General features: G+C 38.8%; 1 protein-coding gene across 4 annotated transcripts in view; it reads right to left on the bottom strand.

The window, feature by feature from the left end:
- The window catches only part of GRM5 (glutamate metabotropic receptor 5), a 543,363-nt gene that overhangs the window by 193,429 nt on the left and 336,507 nt on the right, over positions 1–13,427 (bottom strand). The window lies entirely within an intron of this gene.

The following is a 13,427-nucleotide window of genomic DNA, read 5'->3' as shown; positions in this document are numbered from 1 at the left end:
ATGATTATGTAATGTGTAGGAGTGAGTTTATCTTTTAAAAATGTACAGCTCTTAGTTCCAAAGATGTACTTCCATTACTTCTACAGTGCAGATGTCCCACTTGCTTTCTAAGACAAAATACTGAGATTCACTAAGAAGAAACTTTTCAAACAAGAGCTTATTTTGACTTTGTGTGGTCATATTGCTACTTTGAAAGGCTCCAGGTCAGTATTTTTAGGAAATAACTGGGACTTCTTTTTTGAGGAATTCTAGATCCCAAGTAATTCTACCTTTCCCATTCCCACAGAAGCATTGATAGGATTCTAACATAGTGACTTAGACTACACTTGCTTTTAATATTTGAATGTTTCCTGGTGGGGTTTTTCTGTGTCCTTCAATTACAGTGGTCCTAAAGGAATATTTGTAACTTATTACAAATATCAAGGAATCAACACATATTTTTGGTAGTTGTGTTACGATAATGGTTAAGAATGACAGACGATTCGGATATTAAACTACTCATCATTATTTCCCCTTAGGTGGGATGTGTGATTTAGGTGAAATGGTCATTTAGAAGACCATGCTTGGGCAGTCCAAGTCAGACACACCTGGATTTGATTATGGCATTTGATATTTGATAATGGAGTCCCACTGGGAGAATTATCTAACATTCCTAAGCTTCAGTTTTTTCCTCGGTACAATGGGTTTTATAATGGTACCTACCTCATAGAATGATTGTGAGGACTGAATGGGATAATGTATGGCACAGTATTTGGCATGCAGTAAGCCCTCAATATGTATTTGGAGTTAACACCTTTGAAGGAGAGAAGTAGAAGAAATCTTTGAACTTCATCAAACTTATCCCTAAACTCCAGAGAAGATTATGGTTAAATTTCACATCAGATGATTGTGTAATTTTAAAAGGTTTTCTAGACAAGGTGGTAGTGTACCTTGTGTGTGATTTTCCTTTAAAATGTTTTTCCTTCCAAGCCTGCCAGCTGCAATTTAAGCCCTCATTTTTTTCTCATTATTTCTGGATTGGCACAGGAGCTGATTTAGCATATAATTTGTGTCTCGTGTGTATTCAGTATGTAGTGTATATAACTGTTATATATAGTATGTTTATAAAATGCTCATCATGGAATCAGATCCTAAGTCAGCAATTCTCTTTCACACGCAGCTGCATCCAAATGAATCTTTCCCTGGGGAAGGAAATATTTTATTTTCCCTCCAAGGCCACAAGAAGCCAGGAACATGAAGAGAAGCTGACAGAAGGCAGTTTTTATCTCAGGGAGAGCTGCTTTTTCCTGACAGTGGTGCTGGAGTGACCCTTGTGTTTGGTTCTGTCATTAAGGATTGATGTACTTGTGTATGGGTTCCCAGAGAAGCATTTACGCTTTGTGATTGATTCCCTGTGAGGATTAGAATAGCACTTTGCAAGTGCCCATTCAATACTCATTTGTTAAGCAATAGTAAAATACAGTAAATGGATAACTGTAGCAGCCCAGCCGTGCAAAGCCAATGTTCCCTATCTATCTTTCAACTTTGGGTGGTGCAGTATACAAGTAACACAACAGGGCACATGTTATAGAGTAAAGATTTAGTAGAGTATTTTTGGCCTCAGATTCATGGACTGCATAAATGGCACGTGAAGTTATTTTACTTTATTTTTTTTTATTTTATTTTTTTAATTAATTAATTAATTTTTTTGGCTGCGTTGGGTCTTTGTTGCTGTGCGCGGGCTTTCTCTAGTTGCGGCGAGCGGGGGCTACTCTTCGTTGCGGTGCACAGGCTCCTCATCGCGGTGGCTTCTCGTTGCGGAGCCTGAGCTCTGGGTGCGCGGGCTTCAGTAGTTGCAGCACGCAGGCTCAGTAGTTGTGGCACACGGGCTTAGTTGCTCCGTGGCACGTGGGATCTTCCCAGACCAGGGATTGAACCTGTGTCCCCTGCATTGGCAGGCAGATTCTTAACCACCGTGCCACCAGGGAAGTCCCATGCCACATGAATTTAAATCTACATGGATGAAGCTGACTACAACATAAGTGCAAAATTGTGAGTCAATGGGAAAGTGCTATTGTCTGGACAGAGGTTTCATAACTCATCAATTTCTTATAGAATCCACAATTCAAAAATTAAGGACCATATTCAAGACCAAGGCGCTAAATTCATAGAATTCTCTTTGCATGCAAGTCAACTCATTAAATATTTAGTCACATTTTGCCTGAAAATGTTTATATGTGTATATCTTGGCACTATTTCCAGTCAGTTATGATAACCAAAAACCTAGAAAGTCATTCTAGACATCATCTCTCCTGTATGTAATCTAGCATCAAGTGCCGTCGAGTTTACTGATTAAATACTTTTCAAACCCATTCATTTTTCTCCAGCTCTACCAGCTGAGCCTTGTCTATGCTACCATCATCTTTCATCAGAACAGCTGCAATAGCCCCATAACTCTGTCATCATCCAGTCTTGTCCTCTGCCAGTCCATTCTCCACAGGGCAGTTAGGGGACCTTTTAAACATGCAAATCTGATTACATCCTTCCCTGATTAAGATGATTTAGTAATAAGTTCTCTCAGGGAAAGACGAAAGTCCTGAACATGACCATGTATGGTGTGGCCCTTGCTTACCCCTGCAGTCCTGCTATGCTGCACACTCCAGCCAGAATAACCTTCTTTTAATCCTTCATATGTGCCATGTCCCCTTTTGCCAAAGGGCCTCAGCACATATTGTTCCCGCTGCCTTGAATACTCCTTTTTATTTTGTTCATCCAGTTAATTTTATTAATGCTTCATTTCTACATGCAGTAGACATTACATTAGGAAAATCTTCCATGACCCCCATGATTAGGTCCATTCCACTATATAGACATTCATGGAACCACACTTCTCTATTTCAGAGCACTTATCACAATTGTAAGTTTTTATTTACTTTGTGATTTTTTGATAAATGTGAATACTTCCAATTAGACTCTAGGCTTCATGGAAGCAAGTACTCTTTATTGTTGAATTTCCACGGCTTGGCATTCTGCCTGGTACAGAGGAGGCATCAATAAATATTTGCTGAGTGAATGAATGGATGGTCTCTTCTATTGAACTATAAGGTTTTTAGAAGTAGAAATTATAGCTCTGTAGTGGATTGAACAAATTGAAAGATTTCCTACCACCTTCCCTAAGATCAAATGCCCTCTCCATTCACTTTCTAGCTATGTGGTCTTGGGTCCCTCTGAGTCTCTGTGTTCTAGAAGTGGTTACTATCTGTGAGTAGTAACTATTGTTATTTCAAGTTTACAGACGCAGAAAACTGAGGCTTAGTAACAGCAAAGAGATAAACCATTCCTCCTATGTGTTAGTATCCTATTCTTACAAATAAAAGAGTTGGATTAGTTAATCTCTAAGGATCATTCTTGATTATGCAGTCTAAAAGCTTTTGGGATGAAAGCTTCTGTAGCTTGAGATAGTCTGTTATCTACATTCAGTAGGTCATTTGGGATAGAGACTTAAACCTGTAGACAGAAACAGAAGAACAGAAGCTCTGGATCTCAGCACCACTTATTGAAGAGGCTGTCCTTTCTTCACTGTATATTCTTGCCTCCTTTATCAAAGATAAGGTGACCATATGTGTGTGGGTTTATCTCTGGGCTTTCTATCCTGTTCCATTGATCTGTATTTCTGTTTTTGTGCCAGTACCATACTGTCTTGATTACTGTAACTTTGTAGTATAGTCTGAAGTCAGGGAGCCTGATTCCTCCAGCTCCTTTTTTCTTTCTCAAGATTGCTTTGGCTATTCGGGGTCTTTTGTGTTTGTTTCCATACAAATTGTGAAATTTTTTGTTCTAGTTCTGTGAAAAATCCCAGTGGTAGTCTGATAGGGATTGCATTCAATCTGTAGATTGCTTTGGGTAGTAGAGTCATTTTCACAATGTTGATTCTTCCAATCCAAGAACATGGTATATCTATCTCTCCATCTATTTGTATTGTCTTTAATTTCTTTCATTAGTGTCTTATCATTTTCTGCATACAGGTCTTTTGTCTCCTTAGGTAGGTTTATTCCTAGATATTTTATTCTTTTTGTTGCAGTGGTAAATGGGAGTGTTTTCTTAATTTCACTTTCAGATTTTTCATCATTAGTGTATAGGAATGCAAGAGATTTCTGTGCATTAATTTTGTATCCTGCTACTTTACCAAATTCATTGATTAGCTCTAGTAGTTTTCTGGTAGCATCTACATGTAAAAGAATGAAATTAGAACACTCCCTAACACCATACACAAAAATAAACTCAAAATGGATTAAAGACCTAAATGTAAGGCCAGACACCATCAAAGTCTTAGAGGAAAACATAGGCAGAACACTCTATGACATAAATCACAGCAAGATCCTTTTTGACCCACCTCCTAGAGAAATGGAAATAAAAACAAAAATAAACAAATGGGACCTAAGGAAACTTAAAAGCTTTTGCACAGCAAAGGAAACCATAAACAAGGTGAAAAGACAACCCTCAGAATGGGAGAAAATATTTGCAAATGAAGCAACTGACAAAGGATTAATCTCCAAAACATACAAGCAACTCATGCAGCTCAATATCAAAAAAACAAACAACCCAATCAAAAATGGGCACAAGACCTAAATAGACATTTCTCCGAAGAAGACAAACAGATTGCCAACAAACACATGAAAGAATGCTCAACATCACTAATCATTAGAGAAATGCAAATCAAAACTACAATGAGATATCATCTCACACCAGTCAGGATGGCCATCATCAAAAAATCAACAAACAGTAAATGCTGGAGAGGGTGTGGAGAAAAGGGAACCCTCTTGCACTGTTGGTGGGAATGTAAATTGATACAGCCGCAATGGAGAACAGTATGGAGATTCCTTAAAAAACTAAAAATAGAACTACCATACGACCCAGCAATCCCACTACTGGGTATATACCCTGAGAAAACCATAATTCAAAGAGAGTCATGTACCAAAATGTTCATTGCAGCTCTATTTACAATAGCCAGGACATGGAAGCAACCTAAGTGTCCATCAACAGATGAATGGATAAAGAAGATGTGGCACATGTAAACAATGGAATATTACTCAGCCATAAAAAGGAACAAAACTGAGTTATTTGTAGTGAGGTGGATGGACCTAGAGACTGTCATACAGAATGAAGTAAGTCAGAAAGGTAAAAACAAATACCGTATTCTAACACATATATATGGAATCTAAAAAAAAAAAAACAAAAACAAAGAAAATGGTCAGAAGAACCTAGGGGCAAGATGGGAATAAAGATGCAGACCTGAACCAAGATGGTGGAGTAGAAGGACGTGCTCTCACTCCCTCCTGTGAGAACACCAAAATCACAACTAGCTGCTGGACAGTCATCGACAGGAAGACACTGGAACTCACCAAAAAAGATACCCCACATCCAAAGACAAAGGAGAAGCCACAATGAGACAGTAGGAGGGGCGCAATCACAGTAAAATCAAATCCCGTAACTGGTGGTTGGGTGACTCACCGACTGGAGAACACTTATACCACAGAAGTCCACCCACTGGAGTGAAGGTTCTGAGACCCACGTCAGGCTTCCCAACCTGGGGGTCTGGCAATAGGAGGAGGAATTCCTAGAGAATCAGACTTTGAAGCCTAGTGGGAATTCATTGCAGGACTTTGACAGGACTGGGGGAAACAGAGACTCCACTCTTGGAGGGCACACACAAAGTAGTGTGAGCATCGGGACCCAGGGAAAGGAGCAGTGACCCCAGGGGAGACTGAACCAGATCTACCTGCTAGTGTTGGAGGGTCCCTGCAGAGGTGGGGGGGGGGACTGTGGCTCACCGTGGGGACAAGGACACTTGCAGCAGAAGTTCTGGGAAGTACTCCTTGGCGTGAGCCCTCCAAGAGTCTGTCATTAGCCCCACCAAAGAGCCCAGGTAGGCTCCAGTGTTGGGTTGCCTCAGGCCAAACAACCAACAGGGAGGGAACCCAGCCCCACCCATCAACAGTCAAGCCCCACCAGAGCAACAGTCAGCTCTACCCACCACCAGTCCCTCCCATCAAGCCTCTTAGATAGCCTCATTCACCAGAGGGCAGACAGCAGAAGGAAGAAGAACTACAATCCTGCAGCCTGTGGAACAAAAACCACATTCACAGAAAGATAGACAAGATGAAAAGGCAGAGGGCTATGTACCAGATGAAGGAACAAGATAAAACCCCAGAAAAACAACTAAATGAAGTGGAGATAGGCAACCTTCCATAAAAAGAATTCAGAATAATGATAGTGAAGATGATCCAGGACCTTGGAAAAAGAATGGAGGCAAAGATCAAGAGGATGCAAGAAATGTTTAACAAAGACCTAGAAGAATTAAAGAACAAACAAATGAACAATACAATAACTGAAATGAAGACTACACTAGAAGGAATCAGTAGCAGAATAACTGAGGCAGAAGAACGGATAAGTGACCTGGAAGACAGAATGGTGGAATTCACTGCTGGGGAACAGACTAAAGAAAAAAGAATGAAAAGAAATGAAGACAGGTTAAGAGACCTCTGGGACAACATTAAACGCAACAACATTTGCATTATAGGGGTCCCAGAAGGAGAAGAGAGAGAGAAAGGACCAGAGAAAATATTTGAAGAGATTATTGTCGAAAACTTCCCTAACATGGGAAAGGAAATAGCCACCCAAGTCCAGGAAGCGCAGAGAGTCCCATACAGGATAAACCCAAGGAGAAACACGTCGAGACACATAGTAATCAAATAGGCAAAAATTAAAGACAAAGAAAAATTATTGAAAGCAGCAAGGGAAAAATGACAAATAACATACAAGGGAACTCCCATAAGGTTAACAGATGATTTCTCAGCAGAAACCCTACAAGCCAGAAGGGAGTGGCATGATATACTTAAAGTGATGAAAGGGAAGAACCTACAACCAAGATTACTACTCTACCCAGCAAGGATCTCAGTCAGATTCGATGGAGAAATCAAAAGCTTTACAGACAAGCAAAAGCTAAGAGAATTCAGCACCACCAAACCACCTCTACAACAAATGCTAAAGGAACTTCTCTAAATGGGAAACACAAGAGAATAAAAGGACCTACAAAAACAAACCCAAAACAATTAAGAAAATGGTCATAGGAACATACATATCGATAATTACCTTAAACATGAATGGATGAAATGCTACAACCAAAAGACACAGGCTTGCTGAATGGATACAAAAACAAGACCCATATATATGCTGTCTACAAGAGACCCACTTCAGACCTAGGGAAACATTCAGACTGAAAGTGAGGGGATGGAAAAAGATATTCCATGCAAATGGAAATCAAAAGAAAGCTGGAGTAGCTATACTCATATCAGATAAAATAGACTTTAAAATAAAGAATGTTACAAGAGACAAGGAAGGACACTACATAATGTTCAAGGGATCAATCCAAGAAGAAGATATAACAATTGTAAATATATATGTGCTCAACATGGGAGCACCTCAGTACATAAGGCAATTGCTAACAGCTATAAAAGAGGAAATCAACAGTAACACAGTAATAGTGGGGGACTTAACACCTCACTTACACCAATGGACAGATCATCCAAAATGAAAATAAATAAGGAAACAGAAGCTTTAAATGACACAATAGACCAGATAGATTTAATGGATATTTATAGGACATTCCATCCAAAAACAGCACATTACACTTTCTTCTCAAGTGTGCATGGAACATTCTCCAGGATAGATCACATCTTGGGTCACAAATCAAGCCTCGGTAAATTTAAGAAAATTGAAATCATATCATGCATCTTTTCTAACCACAACACTATGAGATTTGAAATGAGTTACGGGGAAAAAAACGTGAAAAGCACAAACACATGGAGGCTAAACAATACGTTACTAAATAACCAATAGATCACTGAAGAAGTCAAGAGGAAATCAAAAAATACCTAGAGAAAAATGACAATGAAAACACGACGATCCAAAACCTATGGGATGCAGCAAAAGCAGTTCTAAGAGGGAAGTTTATAGCTATACAAGCCTACCTCAAGAAACAAGAAAAATCTCAAGTAAACAATCTAACCTTACATCTAAAGGAACTAGAGAAAGAAGAACAAACAAAACCCAAAGTTAGCAGAAGGAAAGAAATCATAAAGATCAGAGCAGAAATAAATGAAATAGAAACAAAGAAAACAATAGCAAAGATCAATAAAACTAAAAGCTGGTTCTTTGAGAAGATAAACAAAATTGATAAACTATTAGCCAGACTCATCAAGAAAAAGAGGGAGAGGACTCAAATCAATAAAAGTAGAAATGAAAAAGGAGAAGTTACAACAGACACCGCAGAAATACAAGGCATCCTAAGAGACTACTACAAGGAACTCTATGCCAATAAAATGTACAACCCAGAAGAAATGGACAAATTCTTAGAAAGGTATAACCTTCAAAGACTGAACCAGGAAGAAACAGAAAATATGAACAGACCAATCACAAGTAATGAAATTGAAACTGTGATTAAAAATCTTCCAACAAACAAAAGTCCAGGACCAGATGGCTTCACAGGTGAATTCTATCAACATTTAGAGAAGCGCAAACACCCATCCTTCTCAAACTCTTCCAAAAAATTGCAGAGGAAGGATCACTCCCAAACTCATTCTATGAGGCCACCATCACCCTGATACCAAAACCAGACAAAGATACTACAAAAACAGAAAAATAGAGACCAATATCACTGATGAATATAGATGCAAAAATCCTCAACAAAATACTAGCAAACAGAATCCAACAACACATTAAAAGGATCATACACCACAATCAAGTGGGATTTATCCCAGGGATGCAAGGATTCTTCAATATACGCAAATCAATCAATGTGATACATCATATTAACAAATTGAACACTAAAAACCATACGATTATCTCAATAGATGCAGAAAAAGCTTTTGACAAAATTCCACACCCATTTATGATAAAAACTCTCCAGAAAGTGGGCATAGAGGGAACCTACCTCAACATAATAAAGGCCATATACGGCAAATCCACAGCAAAAATCATTCTCAATGGTGAAATACTGAAAGCATTTCCTCTAAGATCAGGAACGAGACAAGGATGTCCACTCTCACCACTATTATTCAACATAGTTCTGGAAGTCCTAGCCACGGCAATCAGAGAAGAAAAAGAAATAAAAGGAATACAAATTGGAAAAGAAGAAGTAAAACTGTCACTGTTTGCAGATGACATGATACTATACATAGAGAATCCAGATGACATGATACTATACATAGAGAATCCTAAAAATGCCACCAGAAAACTACTAGAGCTAATCATAGAATTTGGTAAAGTTGCAGGATACAAAATTAATGCACAGAAATCTCTTGCATTCCTATACACTAATGATGAAAAATCTGAAAAAGAAATTACGGAAACACTCCCATTTACCATTTCAACAAAAAGAATAAAATACCTAGGAATAAACCTACCAAGGGAGACAAAAAACCTGTATGCAGAAAACTATAAGCCACTGATGAAAGAAATTAAAGATGATACAAACAGATGGAGAGATATACCATGGTCTTGGGTTGGAAGACTCAATATTGTGAAAATGACTATACTACCCAAAGCAATCTACAGATACAATGCATTCCCTATCAAATTACCAATGGTATTTTTTATGGAACTACAACAAATCATCTTAAAATTTGTATGGAGACACAAAAAAACCCGAATAACCAAAGCAGTCTTGAGGGGAAAAAAACGGAGCTGGAGGAATCAGACTCCCTGACTTCAGACTACACTACAAAGTTACAGTAATCAAGACAATATGGTACTGGCACAAAAACAGAAACATAGATCAATGGAACAAGATAGAAAGCCCAGAGATAAACCCACGCACCTATGGTCAACTAATCTATGACAAAGGAGGCAAAGATATACAAAGGAGAAAAGACAGTCTCTTCAATAAGTGGTGCTGGGAAAACTGGACAGCTACATGTAAAAGAATGAAATTAGAACACTCCCTAACACCATACACAAAAATAAACTCAAAATGGATTCGAGACCTAAACATAAGACTGGAAGACCTAAACTTAAGACCTAAACGTAAGACTATAAAACTCTTAGAGGAGAACATAGGAAGAATACTCTTTGACATAAATCACAGCAAGATCTTTTTTGATCCACCTCCTAGAGTAATGGAAATAAAAACAAAAATAAACAAATGGGACCTAATGAAACTTCAAAGCTTTTGCACAGCAAAGGAAACCATAAACAAGATGAAAAGACAGCCCTCAGAATGGGAGAAAATATTTGCAAATGAATCAACGGACAAAGGATTAATCTCCAAAGTATATAAATAGCTCATGCAGCTCAATATTAAAGAAACAAACAACCCACTCCAAAAATGGGCAGAAGACCTAAATAGACATTTCTCCAAAGAAGACGTACAGATGGCCCAGAAGCACATGAAAAGCTGCTCAACATCACTAATTATTAGAGAAATGCAAATCAAAGCTACAATGAGGTATCACCTCACACCAGTTAGAATGGGCATCATCAGAAAATCTATAAACAACAAATGCTGGAGAGGGTGTGGAGAAAAGGGAACCCTCTTGCACTGTTGGTGGGAATGTAAATTGATACAGCCACTATGGAGAACAGTATGGAGGTTCCTTAAAAAATATAAATAGAATTACCATATGATCCAGCAGTCCCACTACTGGGCATATACCCAGAGAAAACCATAATTCAATAAGACACATGCACCCCAATGTTCATTGCAGCACTATTTACAATAGCCAGGTCATGGAAACAACCTAAATGCCCATCGACAGACGAATGGATAAAGAAGAGGTGGTACATTTATACAATGGAATATTACTCAGCCATAAAAAAGAACGAAATTGAGTCACTTGTTGAGACGTGGATGGATCTAGAGACTGTCATACAAAGTGAAGTAAGTCAGAAAGAGAAAAACAAATATCGTATATTAACTCATGTATGTGGAACCTAATAAAATGGTACAGATGAACCGGTTTGCAGGGCAGAAGTTGAGACAGATGTAGAGAACAAATGTATGGACACCAAGGGGGGAAAACCACGGTGGGGTGGGGATGGTGGTGTGCTGAATTGGGCGATTGGGATTGACATGTATACGCTGATGTGTATAAAATTGATGATTAATAACCTGCAGTATAAAAAAACAAACAAACAAAAAAAACAACTAATACTAAACTTTCTTTGGGTTATTTGTATGGAAATATGTTAATATAAATGTTTTAGACATTACATGAAATTTCTAAAAATCTTATATGTTCTCATATAATGTTATAAGTCATAATTCTAGTTATTACTTTAAAATATATATCTCAGAAATAACTAAATTTCCTTGTCAATTGCATTATTATGACCTTTCATCAAATCTTTAACTGTGGTCATTTTTAAGTCTTTTGTTATTTACAGACAGTTCCGGGTGTACTCTGATGCTTTTGCAAAAATGTTCCTATAAAAGGGTTTCATCTTCAAGCAATTCATGGAAAAGACTGACAAGTTCAGGATTCTGGTAACTGACTATACTGCTGGACTGAATGAATAAACATTTTCAGAACTCTAATGGAAAACTGATGAATTCATAAAAGTGCTAACAAAGATCAAGATGAAAAAAAAATTAATTACATGGGACTGAGTGAACTGATGAGGATGCTTATAATGTTTGTGACTTTCTGTTTGAATAAAAAAAAAAAAAATCCCACAAGGACTCAGAGGCAAAAAATATACAAATGAATTTTCACTGCAAAGTAAAGGAGCTGTTACAGTGGAGGATTACTGGACTGAATGTCAATATTATGACACAGTATGAGTGTGTTTCATGTTTGGTAATTGCAATCATTGTTGCTTTTGTTGTGGTCATCCATTTACAATGCTTGGTGTCAGTTTATCTCTTGTAAAAATAAAATATAGTGTGTGTGTGTGAAAAAAAAAAAGATGCAGACCTACTAGAGAATGGACTTGAGGATACGGGGAGGAGGAAGGGTAAGCTGGGACAAAGTGAGAGAGTGGCATGGACATATATACACTACCAAATGTAAAATAGATAGGTAGTGGGAAGCAACCGCATAGGACAGGGAGATCAGCTCGGTGCTTTGTGACCACCTAGAGGGGTGGGATAGGGAGGGTAGGAGGGAGGGAGATGCAAGAGGGAAGAGATATGGGGACATACGTATATGTATAACTGATCCACTGTTATAAAGCAGAAACTGACACACCATTGTAAAGCAATTATACTCTAACAAAGATGTTAAAAAAGAAAAAGAAGAAATAGAAAATTGAGCAAACAATTGGAATTAGCAGTTCACTGAAAATAAATGTGAAAGGCTTAAAAGCAAAAAAAAAAAAAAGAAGCTCTGGATCTGACTTTTTAGTGAAGCTTCTTTTTTTCAAGTATATAAATAAAAATCTGATTGTGGACTCAGACCCCATGCAAGGTTTAGAGGTACCAAACTTCCCTCATTTTCTAGGCCTTACCTCTGTCAGCATTATCCTTTAAAATATGTGCAGTGGTTGCGGTGGGGTGCCATGAAGATCGCTTTCCAGGACCAAGGGGTTCATTCTCTCAGCTGCCTGGAGTGTTGACTGCTGACGACTCCCAACTGAGCCCCTCTCCCAACAGTTACCTCAACTAAAGGAGCGAGGAAGCCGCCTCGCACCAGGCACTCAACGTCCATGCGAGCACCCGGCTTCCGGTGACTGGCAGATGGGGAGGCACAAAGGCAGACCCTGTTACTCAAATTGGGACAACTCTGAGGGGCGAAGGAGCAATCCACTGTAAGATGAAAAAGTGGTACACTTTGGATCAGGCATGAGCAAGCCCAGCAAGCACTCGTGTGCCAAATAAGTAGATGCTCCAGATTCCATGTCATCCACTACTATTAAATCAGTAATTCTCCCAAAGCCAATACCTATGTCTGCATGGGGAGTCTCTCTTGACCCAATGACAGAAGAGAAAAAAGCTAAGCTCGCTTAATGGATGAACTGGTGTGTGGGTACAAGGCAAAACTGGGCTGTTGCTTCACCACAGACCTCCTTAGGGTGGCCCTGAAAAATGGTGGTGAGAGAAAATCCTCCCAGTGGGCAGAAGTTTGATGGATATGCACTTATGTGAAAAGTGGCCTAAAGTAGAATATATATGGATTATTGGACAGTGTTGAATGTCTGGTTAATCAGGGGCCTGCAAGGGAAAGAAAAGGAAATCAGCAGCAAGGAGGTCTGGGGAAAAGACACGTGTATGGACCTAGGAGAGTGGCCAGAGTGTGAAGAGCTTTGTGTTGCATGTTAAAGTTCATCAGAGAGCATCCACCACAGAGGAGGCACCAAACAACCACTTGATAGAAGCCATTCTCTGTCACAGGGCACAAGGGGCTCAAAAGAAGGGTACCTACTGATAATGCATGTGTCTAACAGCATGGGCT

Source organism: Balaenoptera physalus (assembly GCF_965194825.1).
Source record: "Balaenoptera physalus genome assembly, chromosome: 10".
NCBI lineage: Eukaryota > Metazoa > Chordata > Mammalia > Artiodactyla > Balaenopteridae > Balaenoptera > Balaenoptera physalus.
The sequence above is the reverse complement of the archived record's forward strand: the minus strand, read 5'-3'. Positions and strand labels throughout refer to the sequence as shown.